The 26,875-nt window shown below is 54.5% G+C and overlaps 1 protein-coding gene across 3 annotated transcripts in view; it reads left to right on the forward strand.

Annotated features, from left to right (window-relative positions):
* The window catches only part of TNS3 (tensin 3), a 214,607-nt gene that overhangs the window by 6,935 nt on the left and 180,797 nt on the right, over positions 1-26,875 (forward strand). The window contains exon 1 of one of the 3 annotated variants that reach the window (XM_057304562.1): positions 7,444-7,582. The exons of the other annotated variants lie outside the window; for them this stretch is intronic. The gene's annotated coding sequence lies outside the window, so the exon portion shown is untranslated. Of the gene's footprint in view, positions 1-7,443; positions 7,583-26,875 lie in introns of those variants that run through there. 3 annotated transcript variants of the gene reach the window in all.

Here is a 26,875-nt window from a genome sequence, read left to right on the forward strand (position 1 = left end):
CCAGGAATGTGTTCACAGCCTCACGTCGGGAATGCCAACGAGCAGGCCCTCGCCCCAGCCCGCTTCGCAGCTGGACCAGATTTACTGGCATCTTTTCCAACGCGGGCATTTGAATCATTGGTCAGGTTTGGAGGATGCAGAGAGGGAGACATTCTTACAGGCTATAGGCGACTTGGATTATGGAAGCTTCTGAGGCCAGGCTGGCTTTAGGCCCCGGCACGGGGCTCTCTAAAGGCTGGGCCTCCGTGCCTTCTTTCCAAGGAGCTTGAATTTGGATCTCAGAATCGGACTGAGGCCGGGCAGGGAGGAAGTCCTGGGGGTTCTGGGGAAGGAGCCCTCTGGTGGAGGCACTGTGGGCAGAGGCCCAGGCAGTAACCTCCTGGTGTGTCTCTGGGGCAGGGACGGGGTTGAGGAGGGCAGAGGGAATAAGATGGCACAGGATGGGGCATCCGCTTGTTAAACTAGGACAGGTGTCAAAGTCTTCGCTCTCCATGCTGTTTAACCAGTGGGAGGGGAGGTCTGCGGTCGGTGCTGGCACCTCCTGGGGGACCGTGGGAGCTCTAAGGTGCACGGAGAGCTGCCCCAGATTGTCCCCCAGCAAGTGCAGCTGCACAGGAGGGAGGGTGGGCAAGGTGGCTGGGGACTGTGCACCTGGGAGGAATCCTGGCCCTCTGCATCAGGGGGAGGACCCTCAGCGTGGTGGAGGAGAGCTGCGGGCCAAGCAGGTGTGCAGCGGGTCTGCATCCTGGGCCTGCGTCCCGGACTGCCCTGCTGGCAGGTGGAGAGGTAACCCGAGGCACACGGGCCCCTGGCAGAGGGCACTTCTCAGCATAATGGATAGTAAAGTCTCTGGGTTGGGGAATGGGGAGGATCTGTGGGGAAGGAGGGCCTCGGCACACAGGGTCCTGGCCCGCTTCTGGGCAGGCAGGTCGGGGACCAGTGCCCCAAGGGAGGTCTGATGCCTGGCCTCATCCTTTGGAGGCTGTGCCTGTTTGGGACCGCGTGGACAAGCGTCGGTAGCATCCAAGCCCCGTTTTCTGGAGCAGCCCCGGTGGCTCCCTGTGTGCCCCTCAGAGACCCTCCCGGTGGCCCACCTGCCAGGCTGTGATGTTAACCGGAGGAGACGTTGGGATGAGTTTGGGGAAGTGACAGAGTCAATTTCTCTTGTCCTTACCCCTCCCCACCCCATGTACATAGGAAGGCCCAGGGTACAGGTCACCTGGAAAGGTACAGTTCGCTTTCACAGCATTTCAGCTGTTGCTGAAGGTGCTGGCCCCGAACGCTGTCCCCACACTGCTGCGGGCTGCTGTCCTCACCCCGCCTGAGCACCCGCGGCCTCCTCCACTCCAGGTGTGAGAGAGTGCCCGGCCACCACGGGGGCGACTTGGTCAGAGCTTCCTCCGAGCCTCCTCGGGGGAGGAACACGTCCTATGTTCCGGACCTGTGGGACTGAGCTCAGCTCTGCAGCCCAGAGCGTTCAGTGGGGTCCCGGGCCCAGCTTCGGGTGTTTGGTGCCAAGCTGGGGTTGGGTCACTGGGCTGGAGCTGTCAGAGCCTTTGGCCAATGGTGAGCTCTCTTGTTTGCTCTGCATTGACTTCGGGGCTGACTGCCTGCCTTCCATTTGTCTGAGCTTCTCGTTTCTGCTGTGTTCAGCCTGGCGTCAGACCCGTGTGCTTTGAGGACATCCGCATGTCCGTGTCCTGTGCTGAAGACAGAGGAGGCCCTTGGCTGGACACTGCTGGCTGTTTACTCCAGTTGTGGACCCGGGACTGTCCCGGCGCTGCTCTGCACCGTCGCTGAACACGCGGCAGGGGGAAGGGGGCACTAAGGACGCTCCCTGGTGACAGCGTGCGCTGGGGGTCTTCTGGGGACCGTCCAGGTGTCATTTTCCTCCCTTGTTGTTCTTTAGCTATTTAGCCTGGGGAGGAGCCTCAGTCCAAACGAAGTGTTTCCCTCCAGTCTAGCCCCTACCTCCCCTGACATGCAGCTGGGAAGGGGGTGGGCTGCAGGCCCGACTAGCACAGCCCCCTCTGCCCTTCCTGATGCCCTCTGGGGTCAGGAGTCTCTCGCTCCTCAAAGCGAGCTCTTCCAAGGACAAGAACCAAGGCTGCTGCTTTCATCTCTGCTAAGATAAGAGCTTTCAGGGTTAGCTGGGTGCCTTTGGGCCGGGCGCTTGCTGCCTGGAGCCTCTGTGTCGTCCCCGCGCCTGCAGGCTGCCCCGCACGCATCACAAACCGAGGACACAGTTCCACGCCCACATGGGAACATTCTAGAAGCTGATTCCTCACTGAGAGAGAGGGACGTGCTTGCACGTTTCCCCAGGGTTTCAGTAAGTTTTCCAGGCCCACCACTTCTTTTTTTCTGGAAGGTTCTCTTTGCAATGTACTCCATTAACTTTCAGGCGAGGTCCCTTGACGCTTCTCTGACAGACTTGAGAATCTAGCCCACTGTTATTTTCTTGGAAAACAGCCACATTTCAAGTTGTCCTGTTAGTGAAAGTTGCCAGTAAGTGCCCGCTAGGAATCTGCGCAGACTCCCTGACGAGAGGAGCCAACACTGTCCTCTGCTCGGAGCACAAAAGAATGTTCTCTTTGGACAGAGCAAGTGGTGGGGTTTTCTTGCAGCCCGCACTGTAAAAATGGCGAGAATTATTTCCTTTGTCTTCCGCCCAGAATGGTCCAGTGTTGATGCACACTCACCAGGATGTGTGATCTCTTGTCTAATATTTAAACGAGGGTTTTGTTCTTGGAAAAGTGCTGGGCACCCAGCAGATCCCTGTGGGGACGAGAGTGGCCTGTCCTGCTTACCGGCTTTCTATCCCGCCAGCCCAAGGTCACGTTCACAAAAATCTTTCTTTGGGACTGAGCGCATTTGAAAAATAAATAAATACATAAATAAAAAAGAAATTGTCCATTAGCCATTTGTATGTCTTCATTGGAAAAGTGTCTGTTCATATCTTCTGCCCATTTTTTGATTTATTTGTTTCTCGTGTATTGAGTTTGAGAAGTTCTTTGTAGATTTTGGATACCAGTCCTTTATCTGTAGTGTCATTTGCAATATATTCTCCCATTCTGTGGGCTGCCTCTTAGTTTTTCTGACTGTTTCCTTGGCTGTGCAGAAACTTTTAATCTTGATGAAGTCCCACAAATTCATTTTATCTTTTGTTTCTCTTGCCTTTGGGGATGTGTCATGAAAAAGGTTGCTTTGGCCGATGTCGTACAGGTTGTTGCCTATGTTCTCCTCTAGAATTTTGATGGATTCCTGTCTCACATCGAGGTCTTTCATCCATTTGGAGTTTATTTTTGTGTATGGTGTGAGAGAGTGGTCAAGTTTCATTCTTTTGCATGTAGCTGTCCAATTTTCCCAGCACCATTTATTGAAGAGACTGTCTTTTTCCCACCGGATGTTTTTTCCTGCTTTATCAAATATTAGTTGCCCAAAGAGCCGAGGGTCCATTTCTGGGCTCTCTATTCTGTAAGATATGAACAGACACTTTTCCAATGAAGACATACAAATGGCTAACAGACACATGAAAAAATATTCAAAATCATTAGCCATCAAGGAAATTCAAATCAAAACCACACAGAGATACCACCTTACGCCAGTTAGAATGGCAAAAATAGACAAGGCAAGAAACAACAATTGTTGGAGAGATTGTGGAGAAAGGGGATCCCTCTTACATTGTTGGTGGGAATGCAAGTTGGTACAGCCACTATGGAAAACAGTGTGGAGGTCCCTTAAAAAGTTAAAAATTGAGCTACCCTATGATCCAGCCCTTGCACTACTGGGTGTTTACCCCAAAGATACAGACGTAGTAAAGAGAAGGGCCATATGCACCCCAATGTTCATAGCAGCAATGTCCACAATAGCTAAATCGTGGAAGGAGCCGAGATGACCTTCAACAGATGACTGGATTAAGAAGTTGTGGTCCATATATACAATGGAATATTACTCAGCTATCAGAAAGAACGAGTTCTCAACATTTGCTACAACATGGACGGCACTGGAGGAGATAATGCTAAGTGAAATAAGTCAAGCAGAGAAAGACAATTATCATATGATTTCTCTCATCTATGGAACATAAGAACTAGGAAGATTGGTAGGGGAAGAAAGGGATAAAGAAAGGGGGGTAATCAGAAGGGGGAATGAAGCATGAGAGACTATGGACTCTGAGAAACAAACTGAGGGCCTCAGAGGGGAGGGGGGTGGGGGAATGGGATGGACTGGTGATGGGTAGTAAGGAGGGCACGTATTGCATGGTGCACTGGGTGTTATACGCAACTAATGAATCATCGAGCCTTACATCGGAAACCGGGGATGTACTGTATGGTGACTAACATAATATAATAAAAAATCATTAAAAAAAAAATTGTCCAAATTCTGGAGAGTTGTTTCCATCCGCGTCATGCTATGCGTGGTGCCAGAAACCCACAGCTTGCTGTTGGAAGGAGAAACGGGGGAGGTGACAGCAACTGGCCATGTTGGCCCGTCTCTGAACGGACAGCAAGCCTCTGGAGGCCCGCAGTGTGACTCTGCCACCTGCCTCTGTTTCCCGAATGTGCTGTTCTGGTCCCAGCCTGGTGAAGGACATGGCGCGTGGCTGAGAACGGGCAGCTCTCATCTGCTCATTCCCTCCTTTTCTTGCACCTGACATTGACCCAGTGCTGGCTGTGTCCCAGGGGCTGGTGTCACTGTGCTGTGGGAAGGGGGCAGCAGGGTCCACCGGCTTGCTGGCTGGGGCAGCCTGGACATGGCAGGAAGGGCTGCCAGGGGCTGACCCTCCACAGTGGTGTGTTCCTTGGAGCCCCTGGCGCTGCCACTGCCTGGTTGGCCTACCCTTCCCAGCAGGTCCCAAGAGGAGTCCCCAGGCCCCACGAGTTCCCAGTGCACGCAGAGGCCCCACGGGGGCTGACAGCAGTGGGGGCCAGACCACGGGGGGAGCTCACAGCTTTTCTTGTTCTTTGGGCTGCGTTTGGGCTGTCACCTGCCCCGCTGACCACTAGCCAGAGGGATTGGAGAGAGCGAGTCCTCTCTGCACCTGCCCCTGCGGACCTGTGCAGTTCGCCTCAGACACGTGCACCCCTGCTCATTCCACTGTGGCCTCTGTGTCCCAGGGACTGGAGGTCCAGCCTGGGGCTCTTTTTTTAATGTTTACTTAGTTCTTTTCTTATGAAGTGTAGTTGACATACAACATTATGTTAGTTTCAGGCAGACAACATAGTGTTTCAGCATTTATAAGAGTTACAAAGAAAACAGCACTATAAATCTAGATACTGTCTGTCACCATACAAAGTGGTTACATATTATTAATTATATTCCCTAGGTTGTATATGGTATACCCTTGTTTTTTTTTTTTTTTTTTTAATAAGGGCACATTTGTAACTTTTAATCCCCTTCCCCACCTCCCTTCTTTCTGGCAAATACCAGATTGTTCTCTTTGTGTCTGTTTATGTTTTTTTTTTTAATTCCGTATGTAAGAGAAATCATATGGTATTTATTTTCTCTGAATGACTTATTTCACTTAGCATAACATCTTCTAGGTCCATCGATGTGGTTCAAATGGTAAGATACTATTCTTTTTTGATGGCTGAGTAATATTCCATCATGTATGTATTCCACACCGTCTTTATCCACTCAGCTATCAAGGGAATTTTAGGTTGCTTCCATATCTTGGCGATTGTAAATAATGCTGCAACAACACAGGGGTGCATATATCTTTTCAAATCAGTATTTTTGATTTTTGGGTAAATAACCCAGTAGCAGAACTGTTAGATTGTATAATTCTATTTTTAATTTTTTGAGGAACCTCCATACTGTTGTCCACAGGGGCTGCACCAGTTTGCGTTCCTACCAACAGTGCGCGAGGGGCCCCTTTCTCCGCATCCTCGCCAACACCTGCTGTTTCTTGTCTTTTCAATTTTAGCCATTCTGGTTTGGATTTGTATTTCCTTGATGCTGAGTGATGTTGAGCATCTTTTCATGTGTCTGTTGGCCATCTGGATGTCTTCTTTGGAAAAATGTCTATTTGGGTCCACTGCCCATTTTTAATTGGGTTATTTTATTTCTTTTTTTTTTTTTTTTTGGTGTTGAGTTATGTAAGTTCTTTACATATTTCAGATACTAACGCTTTATTGGACGTGTCACGTGTAAATATCTTCTCGCACTCCCTCGGTTGCCTTTCCCTTCGTTGACGGCTTCCTTCAGGGTGTGAAAGCTTTTTAGTTTGATGCGGTTTGTTCAGTTTAGCTTTGTCGCCCTTGCCTCAGGAGACTGGTCAAGTCAAGATCGCTGAGACCAACATAAAGAACTTACTCCCCTAGGCGCTTTAGGGTTTCAGGTCTTACTCTCAGGTCTTTAATCCATTTTGAAATTATTTTTGTGGCTGGTGTAAGAAACTGGTCCAGTCTCATTCTTCTGCATGTGGCTTTCCTGAACACCGTTTGTTGAAGAGACTTTTCCCCACTGTATATTGTTTCCTGCTTTGCCATAGAATCCTTGACCCCGTAGCTGTGGGTTTATTTCTGGGGTCTCTGTTCTCTCCCATTGATGTGTCGGTTTTTGTGCCAGTCCCACCCTGTCTTGATGGTCACAGCTTTGTTGCTATTACTGTAGCTTTGTACACTTTGAAATCAGGGATGTTGGTACCTCCAGCTTTGCTTTTTCTTAAGATTTCTTTGACTCTTAGGGGTCTTTTGTGGTTCCAAACACATTTTAGGATTCTTTGTTCTAGTTCTGTCTGTGAAAAATGCTGTTGGTATTTTGATAGGGATTGCGTTGAATCCGTAGATGGTTTGGGGGAGTTTGGACATTTTAACTATAGTAATTCATCCAGTCTGTTAGCATGAAATATCTTTCTGTTTATGTGTGTCGTGTTCAGTTTCTTTCATCAATGTCTTATGGTTGTTAGTGTACAGATCTTTCACCGCCTCGGTTATATTTATTCCTGGGTATTGTAAATGGAATTATTTTCTTAATTTCTCTTTTTGATAACTTGTTATTGGTGTATAGAAATGCAACAGATGTCTGTATGTTAATTTTGTGTCCTGCGACCTTAGGATTCATTCATTAGATCTGATAATTTTTTGGTTGAAGTCTTCAGGGGTTTCGATGTGTAATATCATGTCATCTGCAAGTAGTGACAGTTTGACTTCTTTTCCAGTTTGGATTCCTTTATTTCTTTTTCTTACATAATTGCTGTGGCTAGGGCTTCCAAAACTATGTTGAATAAAAGTGGTGAGAGTGGACATCCTGTCTTGTTTCTGGAAACGCTTTTAGCCTCGCACCATTGATGTTCACTGCGAGCTTCTCAGACATGGCTTTTATTTATTTATTTATTTATTTATTTATTTATTTATTAATTTTTTTTTTTAAGATTTTATTTATTTATTTGACAGAGATAGAGACAGCCAGCGAGAGAGGGAACACAGCAGGGGGAGTGAGAGAGGAAGAAGCAGGCTCATAGCGGAGGAGCCTGATGTGGGACTCGATCCCAGAACGCCGGGATCACGCCCTGAGCCGAAGGCAGACGCTTTAACGACTGCGCTACCCAGGCGCCCCTAGACATGGCTTTTATTATGTTGAGGTATGTTCCTTCTGTACCCACGTTGTTGAGAGGTTATATCATAAATGGATGGTGAGTTTTTCTACATCTATTAGGATGACCACATGATATTTATCCTTCGTATTGATTTTTTTTTTTTAAAGATTTATTTGTTTTTTTGAGAGACAGTGAGTGCATGCACCACAGAGGGGAGAGGCAGAGGGAGAGAAACAGACTCCCCGCTGAATGCGGAGCCCAACACGGGGCTTGATCCCACGACCCTGAGATCATGACCTGAGCCAAAATCAAGAGTCGGTCACTCAACCTGCTGAGCCACCCAGGCGCCCCATAGCTTTTGTATTGTTAATGTGGTTTATCCCATTGACCGGCTTGCAGATGTCAAACCATCCTTGCATCTACGGAATAAATCCCACTTGAGCATGGTGAATGATTCTTTTAACGTATTGTTGAATTTGGTTTGCTGTATGTTTTTGAGGATTTTGGTGTCTTTACTTATCAGAATTATTAATTCATCATTTTCATTAATTTCATCATGTGTCTTTGGTTTTGATATCAGGGTCATTTTGGCCTCATAGACTCAATTTGGAAGCATTGCTCTCTCTTCTCTTCTTTGGATTTGGGAAGGGTAGGTACTAACTCTTCTTAAAATGTTTGGGGAGAATTCACCTGTGAGGCTGTCTCATCCTGGACTTCTGTTCTTTGGGAGTTTTAAAATTACTAATTTCATTACTTGTAATGGATTACTTGTAATCAGTCTGTTCAGGTTTTCTATTTCTTCCTGATTCAGTCTGGGAATTTTGTGTGTTTCTGGGAGTTTGTCCATTTCTTCTAGGTTTTCCAGTTTGTTGGTATATAGTTGTTCATAGTAGTGTCTTCTGATCCTTTGTATTTCTGGGTATCAGTTGTAAGTGCTTTTCTGTTTTTATATATTTGCGTGCTTCCTTTTTTTCTGGACGAGTCTGGCTAGAGGTTTATTGATTTCGTTTATACTTTCAGAGAAGCAGCTGTTAGTTTCATTGATCTAATTTTTTTTAGTCTCAGTTTCATTTATATCCACTCTCATCTTTATTATTTCTTTCCTTCTACTAACTTAGGGTTTTGTTTGTTCTTTGTGTAAAGTTAGATTGTTTATTTGGGAGTTTTCGTGTTTCTTGAAGTCGGCTTGTCTTGCTCTAAACTTTCCGCTTAGAACTGCTTTTGCTGCGTCCCATAGATTTTGGACCACTGTGTTTCCAATTTTGTTTGTCTGGAGTGGGTGCAGCCTGGGGGGTTCCTGTGTGCCCTTCACTAGGGCCATCTTGGCAGGTCTGCCAGAGCGGTGTGGGTGTGGTCCTGAGGATACTGGGGTGCGCTGTGCGGAGGCTGTCTTGGAGGGACAGTTGGCACCGGACTGGGTGTGGGCCAGGGGCTCCTGGTGTGAGCGTCACTCGGTTTACCTTGGTGGATCAGCTGGCCCTGGAGCACGTGGAGGCTGGGTGTGTCCCAGGGCAAGCTGCACCAGGGCTCCAGGGCCAAATGGCTGCCTTGGTGGGATGGCTGCAGCTGGTGTGGGTTAGGGGCCTGGGTTTGCTGGGGGGTCCTAGCAGGGCTGGCGGAGTGCCTGGACCCTGCTCACATCTGCACTAAAGGTAAAGGGGGACGTAAGAAATGGTCCTGGATGGTGCCTCCAAGCCTGGAGAGAGTTTCCGCATTCCTCGCCTATTTGGCCAAGGTTGGGGTTCGGAAGTGAATTTCCTTCCCTGACAGCCTCATTGCCCTTCAAGCCGGGTTTCTCCCTGTGTCCCAGGGCAGGGAGTGTGCGCTGGGTCCCCTGGTCACCATGTCCCTGTGCTGCTCTCTGTGCAGTCCCTCTGTTCGCACGGCCCTTGGTTCTTCTCTAGGAGGCATTGTTCTGTGTGCAGGGTAGATGCGGTGTGTCTATGGAGGGGGTGAGTTCAGAGTCTCCCACGGTGCCCTCTGGGCCCCAGTGATCTCCTAACCCACAGAATTATAATTTATATTTTCATAATTTCATACCCGGCCGAGTTCCCAAAAGGATTTGAAAAGCAAGCAGAAATAGATATAGCAGGATGAAAAAAAAAAATGGCATGACCAAGAGAAACTAAAGATCTGACGAGACCGTGGAGCCCGTGGAAAGTGGGCATCCGGTGGGTTCGCCACAAAGCCCTGGGGACTGTAGCGATTTGGCCGCGAGCCTCCTGGAAGCTGCAGAGTAAGGGAAGCAATGGTTTTCAGTAGTTTCATTGTATCCACGGAATACAACACCCTGAGTTACAAGAAACAGCATGAACAGAACCAAGTACATTACTCCGGAGAGCAGAGATGTTTCTGAGACGGAATCCTGAGGGAAATGCCTCTGGGTGGGAGGATGGGGGGCTCGACCACACCGAACACCCGACACAGAGGACAGGTGAAGCATGCGGTCTCTAAGGCCCCCGGTGGCGGCCACGGGCATGGGGACAAAAATGCAGGTCCGTAGGAGGAAACTTCCAAGGGATCCAAGTATCCACGGCATTGCCCTCGGACTACAGGGGAACGGACTCAGGCCCACAAAGGTGGCCACGACCATCCCCCCCTGCTGTGCGCTCTGAGCGGGTTCTGCCCACGACGGCTTCCCCGGGGCACCGTGGGGGCCACACTGCAGCGATTTTTTTTTTTAAAGATTTTATTTATTTATTTGACAGACAGAAAGACAGCCAGTGAGAGAGGGAACACAAGCAGGGGGAGTGGGAGAGGAAGAAGCAGGCTCCCAGTGAAGGAGCCTGACGTGGGGCTCGATCCCAGAATGCTGGGATCACGCCCTGAGCCGAAGGCAGACGCTTAACAACTCAGCCACCCAGGCGCCCCCACACTGCCGCGATTTGACAGAAACGGGCTCCCACGCTGCTGGCCTGTGAGTCCTCGTGGACTCTCTCTGCCTCTGAAGCCGAGCGTGTGTTCTCCCGGGGAAGGAGCCGTCCGTCCAGGGAGCAGGCGCTGGCCACGTGTGTAGCGTGTGGCGGGTGACCGGGCAAGACAATGCCACACTTCCTGTGGATTATAATTAAGTTAAGTTTACAAGTTTAAGCATGCGGAAGTACGTATAGCAGGATTAAGTATTTATTTATTTTTTGAAATGCATGACCAAGAGCCGCGGTTTGGGCAAGACTGCGTTTCCCTCTCGCTTGAAAATGTGGTGGCCAAGTTAAGTTGTTCTGACAGCATAAAACGCAGAGCATCCTGAAGACCATACAAGGAAAGGCGAACTTTCTCCCTGATGGTTTTCCGATCCGTTGCATGGTGAAATGCTAACCTACGGATATACTGGGTTAAATAACAGACATCTTGACAGTGAGGCTCACCCGTTTCTTTGAGACGCAGCTGCCGTGGAACCGGTAGCTCCCGACGTGGCTTGCGTGGCGTGTCCGGCAGGCAAGGCAGGTGCACGGGTGTCCGGATGTGCTGACACGGGGCCGACGCGGCCACTGGTCCTTGGGGACATGTGCCGTGTCTCCGATGGCCGGCTCTGTCCTATGCCCGGGCTCAGGTGTGGCCCCTGTCCCATGGGAGCGGCAGGTGGCAGAGCCATGTCCCCAAGCACCGTGAACTTCGGGGCCTGCGTCCTGGGCACGTGATACAGTGGTTGTAGGTTCTCACTTGGCTGCTGGGGAGGCCGGGGGGTGGGGTGGTAGACGTCCTTGGGAATCTTGGAGGTGGGGGGACCTGCTGTTCTGGGCATTCCCCCCCTGCCCCCCAGTTTCCAGTGAAGCTTTAACATAGAGTGGCCAGTGCCGCCTTCCACTGGCCACTTTGGCCATGTTGGCCACGTTCTTATTTGTTGATTTGGGTGGCAGGCCAAGGGGGGAGAGGGTCCCCAACACGGATCAACAGGACTTTCCTGCAGGACATACTTTCTGAGCACCTCCAAGGCCGACCCTCCCTGCGTGGGACCCCCTCGGGAGACATGGTCAGATCATCCAGCCCCACGGTGGCCTCGCTGTGTGACCCTGGCCATGGAGTTGACCCCCAGTGTCCTCGTGGTGGTGTGATGTCTTGGTGAAGTCACACGGAGGTGAGCCCACAGTTCCAGGGAGCAGATACAGAGGTCAGAAGTTAGGGGTTGGCCTGGGGGGACACTTGTGGCTGAGGGAGGAGCGGGTTTGGGGTGCTGAGCTGGTTCGTCTGGGGGCAGACTGAGTGGAGGCAGGGGCTGTGGGGCTCCTTTGGGGAAGTGGCGGGAGCTGGAGGGAAGTCTGCGGTGGGGACGGACCTTTCAGGGGCTCCCTGGGGGTGGCTTATGGAAGGGTCGTGATGCCAGGAGGTGTGACAGGAGCCTGTGGGGTTGGGGCAGGTGACTCACGGAAGCAGAGTCCTGGGATGCAGAGCTGTAGACTCGAGGCCGCCGGTGCAGCACGGGGCCGGGGTCCAGGCCCGGGTTTCTGGTGGGGGCCCGGTGTGTGTGTGTGGACAGCCGCTGTCTGAGGTTCGTGGCTTCATCAGATGGCCAGGGCACACATGAGGACACAGGGACACTGGGACATGGGGTCAGCAGCCGCCAGGCCCGGTTCCTTCGAGTCCTGTCTGCTCCTGTTCTTGTCCAACTGAGCCTTAGTTTCCCCAACTGTACAACGGGGTGACTGTCACTGTACTGGTTGTGTTTACCAACACAAGATATCCCTGGGGCTACGGGAAGAGGCTTTCTGAGCGGGAACTCTGTACACCCTAGGGTGAGTGTGGTCCTTGTTTGTGTTAGGGCTTGCTTCCTTGAGAAAAGGACTTACGAAAATTCTGGAACATTCTGCAGAGCGGAAGAAATGTAGCCTTAGAACCGTCGTGCGGGATTTCACCTTTCCAGGTGTGCGCTCTTTGCTTCTCTGCCTCTGTCCACCCCCGTGCCCCCGTGCCCTCTCCCTGCTGATCGCGGAGCCAGCTTCCCCTCCCTGCACACGTGCTGTGCACCCCCTGGCACAGGCACTGGGCTCGCATGATCGCAGGATCGCACCCCAATGGTGACAGCTCTTCTCTGATGTCCCCTCCCCATGGCTGCGCTGTGTCCGGAGTTCCTCGTAGGTGTGTTAGGATCGGGGTCCTAGCACGGCCCCAGCGCACCGTCCATCCACTGGCAGCTCTCTCCTCTGTGGCTGAGGATGCTGGGCGGAGGGTGGAGGGCCTGGGAAGGGGACACGGGGGCAGAGATGGCCTGGGTGGGAGCAGCCTCCCAGCCCCGGTGCCCTGATGCTGGGGCAGTCAGGTGTCAGGCTCTTGATGCTGATGGAAGCCTCGGCAAGGAGAGTGGGTTGGTGGTCCTGGCTTGCTGGGTCGTGGTGGTTATTACCGCGAGAAGGGCAGCTCCCTGTCCCTGCCTCGGGGTCTGCATTCTTGGTGCACAGCCCTGGGATCTGAGTCACCGCTCTGCCAGGAAGTCCTTGGAGCTCACCGGTGGCCCGCGTCATCATGCTGCTTCTGCTGTCCTGGGGGACCTCTGCTCCCGTTACTAAAATCTGAGCATGTGTCCCTGGTGTCGCGTATTTACGGAAGGATGCGCTCCCTGTGGAAGCGAAGTGAGAGCCTCTGTGCGTGGAATTGGGCATTTGCTTCTTGGGGGTTCCTCAAGTGCCCATGGGGGAAGTTTGGGCTCTGGTGGGTTTCTGATCCTTTCCCCAAGCTCTGGTCCATGGATGGGCTCCTGAGTTTCCTGCAAAGCCCGCTCCCGCCCCCTGGCTTGGACATAACTTCCAACCCTGTGAGGAGGTTCCAGAACTGGCTTTTCCTGCTGGGTGTGTGCAGGGGGACGGAGAGGTCAGGGCCAGGAGAGAGGCCACCTCCCTGTCCTTTCTCTGTGCTGAGCGGTGTTGGTTGGGGTGGTTCATCCCGACTTCTGCAGGGAGGAAACAAGAGCCCTTGAAACTTGCAAGCAGGTGAAGCTGTGGTGGCAGGAGCCCCGCCTCCGGAGGAGGCAGGATGAAAGCCTGGCGCCCTTTCCCGGGCCCATACCCCGCCTCACCGCAGGGGAGGGGTGCTCGGTCGGTCTGAGCTTTCAAGTTGGGGCTGACAGACGTTTCTGGGGAAGCTTGGGGCACCCAGAGTCGGGGAGCGCCTGGGGCTGAGGGCGTGGATCCTCTGCGGGGAGCGTGCAGTCAGCCCGAAAGGAGCCCAGGCAGGGAGCTTTGCTTTTTGCTGCAGGCTATGAAAAGCAGAGGAAAACAGCGGGAGGGAGCTGAGACCACGCTCCTGGCGGGGATTGTGGGGAGCTGGCCCAGCGCCGCTTTGATCCTGGGTGCCCTGGGCCTGCTGCAGCTTGTAGCACATTCCCGTCCCCCTTTCATGTCAGGAACTCGCTCTGAGGATGCAGGCACTTCTCCCATCTTGTCTGTAGGAAGCACTCCCCCGCTCCGCAGGGGAGGACTCGCCTGGGGCCGTGTCCATGCGGGTGGGAGTGGGCCAGAGGCAGACAGACAGACAGACAGAAGAGATGTCCTGAGGGCCTGGCCAGCTCACTGTCCACCTCCTCCCCAGACCTTCAGAAAAATAGGGTGCCCTTCCTGTTTGTTGGCATTCTCTGGAAAATTCCATGCTGCAGGCTTCTGAGCGCTAGATGCCATCCCTCGGTTCATGCTCCACAGCCTCGCGGGTGGAAGCAGTCTTTGTGGGAGGCTTTGCCCAAGGATTTTCGTGGCATCCCTGCCGGCTCCTACTGAAAGCTAGCAGCCGGCCCAGTTGTGACGGTTCAAAGACAGGAGGATTCTGTACATGTCCAGATGCCCTTAACCCGCCCAGTTGCTGGTGGGTGCTTGCAGAAAGGAAGCGGGATGAGAATAAGGTGGCATTTTTGGTCCTCAAACATTGTGGATATTTATTTCCCATTTTTGAAAGATGAAAAGATGGAAGACTTGGGCGGGGTGGAGGATTGGGTTAAAAAGCCCGCGTATGGGTGAAAAGGTCACTTTGTGAGCTCAGAGCAAGCAGGAGTGAGGGGTGGTCAAGGCAACGAAGGTCCCTGCTTGCGGAGGGCCCTGTGGGGCGGGGTGGCCATCCCGCATTCCTCTTTCACTGTTAGGAAGAAGCCCTGGAGAGCGGACAGCCTGCCCCTCTCTTGAATAAGGGGCTTGAAACTTTCCCAGACACATCGGAGCCTATGGTTGGCTCCAGACCTTTCCATTGAGGATGTTCACAGGAGGCTCGGGGCCTCTGGATCAGGGGTCCATCACAGCTGTCCGTCCCCTGCCCACTCACCCCACCGAGCATCCCCGTGACGACTCCGGATGCTCCGGGATGGGCCGTGAGCAGGACATGGCCTCGGACGGGCCAGGGGAGGTGCTTTCCGAGGGTCATGGCTGCCAATGTCCAGGACGCGGCTGTGAGAACCGCCAGGGGACCCCCTCAGGGCCACCAGCTTCCGTTTCACGAAATAAAAAGAAATTCTAAAACCTCACATTTTGATTTAAAATCTTCTCCAGGATCTCCCGCAGAGCCACTGGCTAGTGGCCCATCTGTGGGGTTTATTTTATAGGAGAGGGTCCCGGGGCTCAGGAAGATCAGTGCACATGCTTTGCACACACAGCACTGCCCGACTGCCTCCCGCTTTGTACGTGCAAGTGTGTGCCTGTATTTGTACGTGCGGGTGTCGCGCCTACCTGTATGTGCGCGTGCCCGAGACATGCACACGCAATGCTGTGTATATACGTGCACACGCATGTGTGCATGCGGCTACGCGTGTCCCCTGGCACGAGTGCATGCAGCTGTGTGTAGACACGCGGGTGTCCCCTTGCACGTGTGCGTGGGTCCGTGTGCACGCGTCTGCGTGGCGTGGATCTCTGGAATGGAGGCTGAGAGAGCTGGGGTTTTTGTGGCCGCTCTTTGTGTTTTCCCAGGCAAGCTGTTTCTCACGCTCGCTGCCCTGCAGACTGCTTCCCTGTAGACTGCTTCCGGGCTTGGCAAGATTCACGTGAATGCATCCTTAAGTAGTTCTTTTATTTGTCAAATCCCTGCTATTTTGTTAGAATCTATCTTACAGCCAAAACAGCCTCAGGGGACCACTACTAAAAAAAGAAATGAATTAGGTGTGTCCGAAAAATGTGCCGCTTGGATGGGGTGCTTGCAAACAGATGGGCGTGCTGCTCCTTTGCGAGGTCTGTGCCAGTGTCCCCTGTCCTAGGTTACGCCGGCCGGGCCACCGTGCCAGAGAGAGCGGGGGAGAGAGAGGAAGGAACACTGTGCCCAGCAGAAGGGCTGCTCCTTCCCTGACTAGGATACATTGTTGACTCTGCTCAGTTGCTCGAGTAGCAGTTTGTGTTTTCTCCCCTAATGTGCCCCAGCAGAAAGCATTCTTTGTTACTCTGTCCTCTGGGCCACAGGAGGACATAATATTTCCATTTATGGATTTGCTCACCGCTGGTTCTTCCTTGTCTGTGGGATGCGCCCCTGTGCTGGGTGCTGGGAACGCAGTGTCGCCCTGTTCCTGGTGAGTGGACTTCAGGTCCCGCCCGCTGTCGATGAAGACAGCGTGGTCACCCCTTCGTGCCTGGTGCTTCTGCCTTCAGACCCCTCCTTAATCGGGCTGGCAGGGTGGGTGTAGGGCTGGGAACATGGATGTTTTTTGTGGTTCTCGATACAGATGGACAGAGGGTGGAATCACTTTCTGTGTGTGATCCCAGCTAAGTGCTGGCTGTCACAGGGGGTGTCCTGGCTGTGGTTCTCGACACTGATGGCCAGGGGGTGTCCCTGCCCCGGCAGCTATGCCAGAGCCTGGGCCCCATCACTCCCCCATGCTAATGACACCCCGAGGTGCCACCTGCCCACCGCCAGGCTTTGAACACTCCCCTGATCTCACAAGTGCCGTGTGAACACCGCAGTGGGACAGAACCATCCTGTCCTCTTCCGCTCCCCGGACACCCGTCCCCACCTGGAGCTAGCCACGAGCCACAGTGTCCCTGGCCAGTGGCACCCTACAGCAGCCACCTCTCCATCCCCTGTCTGTTTGTCACAAGGCAGCCAAAGGAACCTTTTTAAACATTTCAAGCCACATCACAGTGCTCCTTTGCTCACACCCTTCCAAGTGGTTCCATTTCCATCTGGGTCTCAGGCCAGGTCTGAGTGAGCTCTGCTGGGCATTTGGGGGTGAAGTGTCCCCCCACCCCCGCAGTGGAACGGAGACTGAGACACAGGGTGGGTGCACTGCCAGGAGGAGGCAGACACAGTGACTGGGCTGTGGCCTTAGCGTGAGGTGCTGCACAGGTCGACTGCCCATCCCATGTACAATGACCCCAGGGTAGGATGTTGATACCAATAAGGACCCGAAGGTAAACGGGGTGGGATAAGGGGGAACGAGTACGGGCAGAGGAGGTGGGCTGTTTTCCATAGGGTATCAGGCCTCTCTGAGGGGGTGGTGATTTGGAAGACATTTGAAAGTTTTAGGCGCGGGAATAGCACGTGCAAATGTCCTGGGGCAGCAACTAGCCCAGCAGGTTAGAGAAGAGCAGGAAGGCGAACAGGTCCGAGTGGGCAGGGGCTGGCTCAAGGGGTCTGTGGGCCTTGGATCAGAAGTTTGGGGTTTTTTTGTTAAAGGCATCCTTGCAGAAGCTGGGGACAGCCAGAGTGTCATCATGGCCTGATCCCTGGTTAGGGTGGCGCATCTGGCTGGCCTGCAGATGCCGAGACCCTCCGCTTGCTGGTGCAATGGAGCAGGGTGGTGGGACTGGAGACCAGGGCCAGGCTCTTTTGGTGTTTGTTTTGTAGGGCATGCTGATGGGTTGGCTGTGTGATAGCTGTGGAGGGAGGGCGTGGGGAGGAGCATGTCTGGGGAGAACATCTGGAGTTCTGACCCGGAGGGCTGAGGTTAGTGATGCCTTGGGGACAGCCCGGTGGAGGTGAGGTGAGGTGAGGTGAGGAGTACCTGGAGCTCAGCAGTTCAGGAAGAAGGGCTGTAGGGGACAGGGGAGGCTTCAGTCCATGGTAGGCTGGGCTGGAAGCAACAGCTGGGCAGGGGAGCGTGCAGAGGAGGGTCCAAGACACTCAGCTGTGCCCAGGGGGCAAGGACCCTTAAAGGGGAATGATGGCTGGTCTGGCAAGAGGGGAGGTGCCCAGGACACGGGCTCATGGAACCCAGGGGAGGAAAGAGAAGTCCAGTGCGGCTGGAAACTAGGATAGATGGGAGCAGAGTCCCCTGTGGGTCTGACCAGTGTGGCTGGTTGGGGATGGCGGGCAGTTTCAGTGGGCAGTGGCTGGGGGTCCTGGAGTGAATGGGATGGTGGGTAGTGGGCACTAATGGTAGCCAGTCCTTGAAGAAGCTCCCCTATAAGGGGGTGGGAAGTGGGCCAGCAACAGGGAGGGGTGTTGCAGGGCCGAGGGGCGTTGTCTTTAAAGACAGGGTGTGTATCTGCTGGGGAAGGTAGTGTAAGGAGGGAGAAGCTGGCGAAGCTCAACAGGGGGAGAGCGAGAGCCGGGTCCGTGGGGGGGGGGGGGCCCTGCCGTGCATCTTGGGTTGTAGCTGATGTGGGTGTCCGTGAGCTGGGTGGCCTGCAGTGGGTTTGCCGAGAGCCCTGAGCTCCTGTGTGCCCAGAGCAGAGCGGGTGCCAACCGTGGAGGGTGGTGGGTGTCAGACTAATGAATGAATGAATGAATGCACCACCCTTGTGGGGAGGTTTCCTGGAAGCCACACTGAGCACTCCTTGCGGGGGGGTGGGACCTTGGCTTGTACCCCTGCACTTCCCCCTCCTGACCTGGAGCATAGCAGGTGTGCAGTGTGGACCAGGCCAGCTGGTTGAAGGACAGGTGTTCCTGTGTCCCTGTGCTGATGCGGAGGAAACCCTGGGAGTGGGAGGGCAGCCCCTGAGCCTGCAGTTAGGGGTGTCCTCCCGGCCCGTGTGTACTCCCTCCCCCATGGTGAGAGATTTCAGTGAAAGCGTGCTGCCCATCCACGACCCGGATCCTCGGTCCTCCCTCTGAAGGTTGCTGCCCCAAATGGCTCCTGATCCCCAGCCCGGCCAGCCTCCTTCTGAGCCCCTGGAGGTGGCCTCCCTTCTTCCCGCTGCCATCCATGCAGGTCCCTGCTGGCCTGTTTCACCAGAGGTCTGCTGCCCCTGTCTCTCAGCTCTGCCCCCCCACCCCTTGTTGCAAGCCTCTGAGTCTCACCCTGAGCCTGGCACCCGGCGCCACTGGGCCCACCTCCCTTTGGGGTGCTGTCTTCCCTCTGTCCCTCCCACATAGTAAACTGGGATTTGAATGATGGGTGGGGGGATGGGGACTGTGAATCACTGTCACTCAGCTAATCAGAAATCAAAGGGCAGCAGATACGAGGCCACAGGCTGCAAGGCCCAGCCCGGGTGTGACCTCAGGGTGTGGCCTCCGGTGACCGCCGCCTTCAAACCTGGCGTCTGTCTGTATTGACTCACAGCCCCCTCCCCCGTTCTGCCAGTAATGTGTGCTCCGCACTGGGTGCCCCAGGTGCTCACAGTGAGGGAAGGCGCGTGGTCCTGGCCCATGTGGGGCAGGGGGACACGCGGGGACACCAGCCGCGGGGACACCAGCCACGGGCCCTGTGAGCAGTACGGCTTCTGTCTGACGGGCATGGACAGTGACGCTGCAGGAGAAGCCCCGTGCTGACCTGTGATAACCCATCTGGAAGGAGGGTGAAGAGGATGGTGGATCTGGCACAACAACATACTCTCTAACTTCTGAATTTGTGCTTTTGTAAGCTCAAACCCAGAATGTCTATGGCCTCTTTCCTTTTTAGTTTAAAAATTTTTTTCTGAGTGGTGGGGTGGGGGGAGGCGAAGAGGCAGAGGGAGAGAGACTCTTCAAGCTGACTCCATGCTCAGTGTGGAACCTGACACAGGAATCAACTCATGACCCTGAGATCATGACCTGAGCCAACTGACTGAGCCAGCCAGACCCCCAGCCTCTTTCCTTTTTTTTTTTTTTTTTTTTAAGATTTTACTTATTTATTTGACAGAGATAGAGACAGCCCGCGAGAGAGGGAACACAAGCAGGGGGAGTGGGAGAGGAAGAAGCAGGCTCATAGCGGAGGAGCCTGATGTGGGGCTCGATCCCAGAACGCCGGGATCACGCCCTGAGCCGAAGGCAGACGCTCAACCGCTGTGCCACCCAGGCGCTCCCAGCCTCTTTCCTTTTTAATGTTTTTCTTCAACCTTCCTTCATCTGGGTCTTTCAGGTCATCACAGGGGCAGGTAGATAAAGCCATTCCTGGTAATTTCTACATGGTCTCCCCTTCTCCATGTCCCTTTGCCTGTAGGTTTTTTCTCCCCAACTGATCTGGTTAAAAACTCCTCTGAACTTTATTTTTGGTTTTCTCCAATTGGGGTGTAATCGACATATAACATTATATTAGTTTCAGGTGTGCAACATAGTGGTTCGCTGTTTGTATATATTGCAGAACCATCACCTCCATGAATCTTGTTAATGTGTGTCAGCACCTGCCGGAAGTCACCGCCCCGCACCCACCCATCCCTTCTCGCTGCAGTCATTTCAAGTTCTTTTGCTGCATGTAGTTGTGACATTTCACTTTTGTTTCCAGGGCATAACGGGCTCATGCTTGTGGCATTAAATTAAATGATTTCATTAAAATGCTTTGTGGCGCTTTTCTAAAGGGTTGCTCCCAGATCGTTAAGAACCAAGCCTGAAATCCGTCTGACTGTGATTATGTTTAGACTAAATGCGTTCTAGAGAGTATGTGACAAAGCACTTGAACCAGCATCTTGGCATTTCAGAATTTCTTTATTGAACTTAGCTGTAAAATGAGAAAGTGTTGGTTGGTTTTAAAGATTTTTTTTTAATTGATTTATTTGAGAGAGAGAGAGAGAGAAAGACAATACAAGTGCGGGGATGGGGAGAGGCAGAGGGAGAGGGAGAAGCAGGCTCTCCAGTGAGCAGGGAGCCCGATGCAGGACTCGATCATGACCTGAGCCGAAGGCAGACGCCTAACCAACCGAGCCACCCAGGCGTCCCTGGTTGGTTTTAGAATCTGATGACTCCAGAATGCAAATGAATTTACTTTATGAGTGTTATGACTCCGGTACAAAGTGTTCATTTGAAAATAAAGGAACTTTTTTAAATGATAAAATTTAGAAGCTTTATTAACGAGAAGATTTTAAAATTAAAGCACGACCCGATTGACCATTTTTTCTGGAAGCTGGAGAACAGATAGCAGTCCCCCAGCAGACCCACTGCCTGGCCCCCGTGGGCTGGCTGGTGCTGGCTGATGCTCATGGGCCGGAGCTAGCAGCAGTGGGCTGGAGAGCTGTCCCCAGGGAGGCTCAGTCCAGCGCCGGAACAGCGAGGCCTGGGTCCCCACGTGAATGCCCAAGGCCTTCGAGGCTCCGCGTCCCTGGACTGGTGGCTCAGGTGGGAGGCTGAGCAGTGACCATGGGGCCTCAGCGCCAGGGCTGTGAGACCAGATCCAAAGCACCTGCTTCCTGGTTTGTTCTGAGGGTTTGTGGCTGTCCACGTGCACCTGTCTGGGGCATCATGGGCGCTCGGCTGTGTTCAGGCTGTATCAGCAGGGGGGCAGAGAGTGGCACGAGCCAGCGCGGGCACCCTCTTTACCATCCTGTGGCTCCGTCTCTGCTTCTGTGCATCTGGTGGACCCAGCAGTGTCTGGGGTGCTCAGGGGTCGTGGCCTTTACTCTTTGCCTGGACTGGCTCGGGGTCCCTGGGGTGTGATGTTGGCTGCCCTGCCCAGGTGCCCCGCTCTGCGTTCTGGTCTCCCTTCCCCGTCCTGACTCAGCTGGGTGCCATGTGGGTGGTCCCCACGTCCTGGGGAGCCCGAGGCATGGGGTCCTGCCAGGTGTGTGGCCGAGGGCTGCGCTGGTCTGCTGGTCATGCGGGCGTTCCATTCCTGCTCTGTGGGCGTCGACAGAGCAATGAAAGATATTTCCTGGAAATGTGCGTTTCATATGCTGGGAACTTCCCGGGGCTAGATTTGGGTGATATACGGAATTACCTGCAGGCCAGAGCGTCACAAGAACCCAGGGACCAGAGTACCTATTGGTAAGAAGGACGGGCTGCCTTCTGTGGAAATTCAAACCACAGGATTTAATTGTCAGCTCCCTTTGTGAATAGACTTTGATGGGGCCTCGTGCATTCCCAGCTTCTCAGTGAGGGAGATTGGGAAGACTCACTGAGTTTGAGGGTGAGCCCGTACCGGGGAAGGGGGTTGCCCCAAAGTCCGTTTCCCCAGAGCAAGGGGGGGCACCCAGCCCTGCCCACCTCAGCACCTGCCCCAACACCTGCTCAGGAATAAAAATACTCACTCACAGTGACAACAATAAACACAAGCCACTTTTGCTTTTTAAAAACCTTAGGAATAAGTAGGGGCGCCTGGGTGGCTCAGCCAGTTAAGTGTCTGACCCTTGAGCTCAGCTCTGGTTTTGATCTCAGGGTCGTGAGTTCAAGCCCTGCTTTGGACTCCATGCCCAACTTAAAAAAACAAAACCAAAAAGCTTTGGGAATAAGTAGTTAAAATGTGTTGATACTGATGAAAACAGCCCAGCTTCCTCAGAAAGTGTGACATTATCTTTCCATTGTTTATTAAGGGCCTCCCATCTTAGTTTGGAGGGACCCCTCTCCGCAGGGGAGGAAGGTACATTTAGTGGCCGTGGTGGGCATGGTACCAAAGCCCCTGCGTGCATTACCTGGAGTCAACCTTGCCAGGACTTTTGGGGGTTGGTGGTGATTTTGCCATCCCGATTGGCAGGTGACAAAACTGGCCCAGAGTGGTTACTAATGGACCTGTAGACACACAGCAAATAGCAGAGTGGGTCCAGGGCACATCGTGGCACTGTGTCTTCTGTGTCTATACGACTTGTCCTGGTCCAGCCTCCTGGGGGTGATGCTCCAGGCCATGGGGTGTCGGGGGGCGGGAGCAGGGTGTGTGCTCCTTTGCCAAGTCTCATTGTCCAGTGCTTCCTAACCCAGCTGCAGGTCTGAGGTCGAGGGGGGCATTTGGAAGAAATCTGACGTCCGGGGGTCCCTCAGAGGTGTTGAGCTGAGAACTACATGTTTCCAGGTGGATCAGGTTGTTGCGGGCCAAGTCCCTATCTGGAGTTCTGGATGTGGCTCAGTCACGACCCTGATTGCCCCATGCCAGGAACACTGGGGCAGAAGGAAGGGGCGTGAAAGGATGGAGGGTCATTCGAGGGTTTTCCAGATGAGGCTTGGTGACCCTGAGGGTGCTCTTTCAGCCTGGCCCGCACCGTTCATCCTCATCACCATGGGAGCCAGCCCCCCGACCCGGCCGACCAGGGGAGTCGTGGGGGGGGGCCCTGAGAACCGGGCGCAGCTGGACAGTGTGCTCTTGGAGAAGGGCAGAGGGCGTGGGTCCCCTGTCCTAACTTCCCAGAGCCTCCACTTGTCTCCAAGAAACGGAGACAGCGACCCCCAGAACGAGCATTTCTGGGGGATGGAGAGCTCCCAGCCTGCTGCTGGCGTTTTGAGGCCCGTCACCAGGCTTGGGCGAAGGTCTAGATTTTCTTCTGTGTGAAATAAAACTTCCTCTGAAGTACATCAGTTTGAAATCACTGGGGGAGAGTCGAGAAGGCCGGGTGCGTCCAACAGTCCTGCCGTGTCTGGAAGGAAGCGAAGGTTCCCCCCTCTCCTCCGGGGGCTCCCAGCTGAGAGCAGAGTGCATCCTGCATTTGTGGGTCCGGCAGCTTTGCATGAACTAGCTCATTCTGGGGGGTTCCTTGTAGTTGGAGGCAGGTGATGATGCAGAGACGCTGGTGGGGACGGGAGGCAAAGCCCCCAGTCTCCCAGCCGCGTCTCCCCGTGCTCCACAAAGGCCGCTAGCTCGCCTCCTGCCCTGCGCCCAGCTTCACCAGGACAGGAGTGGGGCGGCTGCTGGCTTGTCCGTGCAGACACTGAGCAGGGACCAGAGGCCAGGACCCTCGGGCTCAGGCTGCTGGGCTCCTTGCCCTCAGGTTGGCTCTGGGTGTGAGGGACAGAAAGGCTGCCCGAGGGCCCCCCAGAGCCACAGGTCCCCTCCGCTGGACCATCTCAACGCAGAGGAAGAGAAACTGGGTGTCTGTTTCCTGGTGTGATAGTTACCATTCCAAGGAGGAACGGGAGGGGGAGACCCTGCGTGCTTGGGTGGGGGTCTGCTCTCACCTGGTGAAGGATGCGTCCTATGCCAGTTGGGGCTGGAGGCAAGTAAGATATGCCCAGTGGGGTTTGCTTCCTCCTTTTGGGTTTTCTTCTGAGGCCGTCCTATCCACTTGGCAGGAGCCTGTGGTGTGCGGGGTTCTGTGAGGGCTCTCCCGTCCCCAGTGGCCATCCTCCCTGCCCTTATGCTCAGGGGCTGCCCCCCTGTCTCCCCACCTCGGGCAGGTGAAGCAGCCAAGACCCCTCCTCTGCCTCCCACAGCCCCTCCTGTTGTCCCGTCCTGTCCCCACTGCTGCCCCCCTTGTGGAGACAGGAGGATATGGGGGGGGGGTCAGACTAGGCAGGGCAGGATGTGCCTGCTGGGTGGGGGTTGGGGAGTGGGGGGGTCCAGCAGCTAACCCTTCCTTTGGTCCAGTTCTTCTGTGAAGCATTTGCAGCCTTTGAGCGGGAAGGGGAAGAAGCACCCCTCCACACACCCGAGCTTGCTTCTGTCGAGAAGGCGCTTTTTTTGGATGTTTCAAAGGTGGGCAAGGACGCGCATGACAGGGGAGAGTGCATGGGGAAATGAAAACAAATGCCCGTTTTCTCAGCATCGGAGAGAAACTTTGTGCTAAGGATGCCAGAGATCAGCATCTTGTTTGTTTCTTTTTTTTAAAGATTTTATTTATTTGGCAGAGAGAGACAGCAGCGAGAGAGGGAGCACAAGCAGGGGAAGCTGGAGAGTTTGAGAAGCAGGGAGCCTGACGCGGGGCTCGATCTCAGGACCCTGGGATCATGACCTGAGTTGAAGGCAGATGTCTAACGACTGAGCCACCCAGGCGCCCCAGCATCTTGTTTCTTAGAAAGGCCACCAGATGTGATCAGGCTGTGAGCTCGGGCAGGGACTCAGCGGCCTACAGGGACATTTCAGTTCCACGGGCTGCACTGCATGACCCCCGAGAGGCCAGGGGACCCCTGAGTTCCTCACAGGTTTCCTGAGTACCTGCTGTGACTTTCGAGAACAGGGGATGTGAAGGGCAGAGTGTGGAGAGGAATCCCGGACAGTCCTGGGTCCCCCCTGAGTAGCTCTTCGAGGGTCAGGGGTCTAAACATGCAGCACCTTTGATCTGACCCTGTCCCCAAGAATGTCCTGGGGGGTCACGCACCTCTGCTTCTGGGGGATGCTGCAAGCCAGCCGTCTGGCTCTCCAGTGCTCTGGGTCCCCATGCATCCCTGGATACCCCGGGACTCAGTTTCCCCTCTGTCCAGTGGCCCATCTCCTCCTCCCGGCATTGTCTGGGGACAGGCTCTGTCACTGTCAGTGAGAGGGACATTCAGGGCTCTCTTGGTGTTGCCGAGTTAGGAAATACTGAAGTGGCTGGTGCCCTGTGGGGCCCACTGGGTCCTGCCCCCTCCAGCGGCAGGATGGAGCTGGGTGAGCAGGGAGGGGAAGAGGAGGAAGGTCTTGAGAGCCAGGATTTGCCCCAGGTCTGTGCTTGAGAAAGTCCCAGGTGCGACACCGGACCTCGGAGATGGCCCTTGGGCCTCTGATGCCCAGTGTGGCCAGCGTCCCTGCCTTGACACCAGCGGGGAAGGCTGTGCACGGAGGTCTCTGAGGATGAGAGCTGCCAGCAGCTCAAGGGTCTCCAAGCCCTGAAACTGGAGAGCCTTTTCCATCACCAGAGGCCAAGTGCTTTGGGTGCCTCAGGTGGCTCTTGGAAGCTCTCTGGCACTCAGTGTCATGGAGTCATGGACCAGCTGTGGACCGGCCGTGGACCAGTGGCTGGAACAGCGGTGTGTGTGCTGGGGGTGGTGGTGAAGACGGGCGCTGTGTGCCTGCAGCGCTTGGTGACCCTACCGCAGATGCCACAGCTGGAACCAGCGTGTACCCGGTGCCTGTGGATCACGGATTTTGGGCCCGGTCACTCCGACCCTGTGACGAAGTTGCATGACCAGCCTTCTCTGTTTCTTTTACTGGGAAATCAGATTGTAAATCACGTGCTGGGCACTGGGTGTGACCATTGCTAATGGGGGCTGCTGCTTCCTGCCCTCGCTGTGGGCACAGCTGGGGTGTGGGGGTGATATGTGCATGTACGTGGACGTGAGCACGCGCACGCGCGGTGTGTGTCCATGCACACTGACATCAGTTTTCGTTTCTGTGTCTGTGTCTCCGTGGAAACCATGGGCCATACCAGCATTCGATTCAGGCCCGCAGCACCGCATGTCCTGAAACTTTCCCCGTCTGTGTTTGTGAGGGATCCTTCTGGACCAGTGAGTAAGCGTGTGAGTGCATGGATGTGTGGGGAGCAGCCTCGTGTCAGAACCCTGGGGTCTGAGCAGGCCTGTCCTCCCCCAGTGAGCCCCGAATCCTGTGTCGGCGTGGGCCTTGTCACGGCCTCCTGTCCCCACTTTGGTCTGGGCTTCCAGCCCCAGGTGGGTGACGCGGCCCGAGGCCCAGCGCTGGAGCTTGCCCTCAAGGACTGGCCCACGGAACCCCTCAAGTCCGTCCTCTGCAGGGCGAACCTCGCTTCTTTCCTGGGGTCTCATGCAGCCAGAAGCCCGTGGTAGGCGGCTGTGGCCTTATGAGGGGCAGGCCGGGCTGTGGGTGAGAGGCCGGTGAGGTGGGGCCGTCTGCGCCCAGAGGACAGGACCACCCCGGCTTCTGGGTTCCCCAGGGATCCCCACACTGAGCTGCCCCCAGACCCTTGTGCTACAGCCTGCTTCCGAGGGGGGCAGAGGGGAAGCTGAGACAGACTGAGTAACCAGCATTGACGTCATGGAAATGCAGCAAAGTGGATTTCTTTCATTCCTGCCCAGCATTTATTGTCCCTGCTTGGTCTGCACGCGGAAAACCCGAGACAAAGGTTAGATCTTGCGGACGATGCACAGAGAGCCACGCTTCAGAGTCGGGCCAGGGATGGAGGTGGGCTTGGCTGCAGGCTGGTGAGCAGTTGGGGAGGCTGGGCCGGAGAGGGGTCCTGGGCTGAGTCCAGGAAGGCAGCAGTTTTCAGCCCCAAAGGAGAATCGGAAAACTTCGAGAAGGCCTGAGTGAAGTCCCAGCACTCACCAGGGCACAGAACCCAGGAGCCTGGGGTGCACGGGGGCTGGGGGATGCTGCAGGAAGGCTTGGGGAGGAGTGGAGGGAGAAGTGGCCAGCCGGCAAAGTGGGGGGTTCCGGCAGGGCTCCCAGTTTGGCGTTTGCGGAAGTTCACTCGGGCTGTTCTGGACTTTGACCCAAAGACC

The sequence above is a fragment of the Ursus arctos genome, unplaced genomic scaffold (assembly GCF_023065955.2).
Source record: "Ursus arctos isolate Adak ecotype North America unplaced genomic scaffold, UrsArc2.0 scaffold_3, whole genome shotgun sequence".
Lineage (NCBI taxonomy): Eukaryota > Metazoa > Chordata > Mammalia > Carnivora > Ursidae > Ursus > Ursus arctos.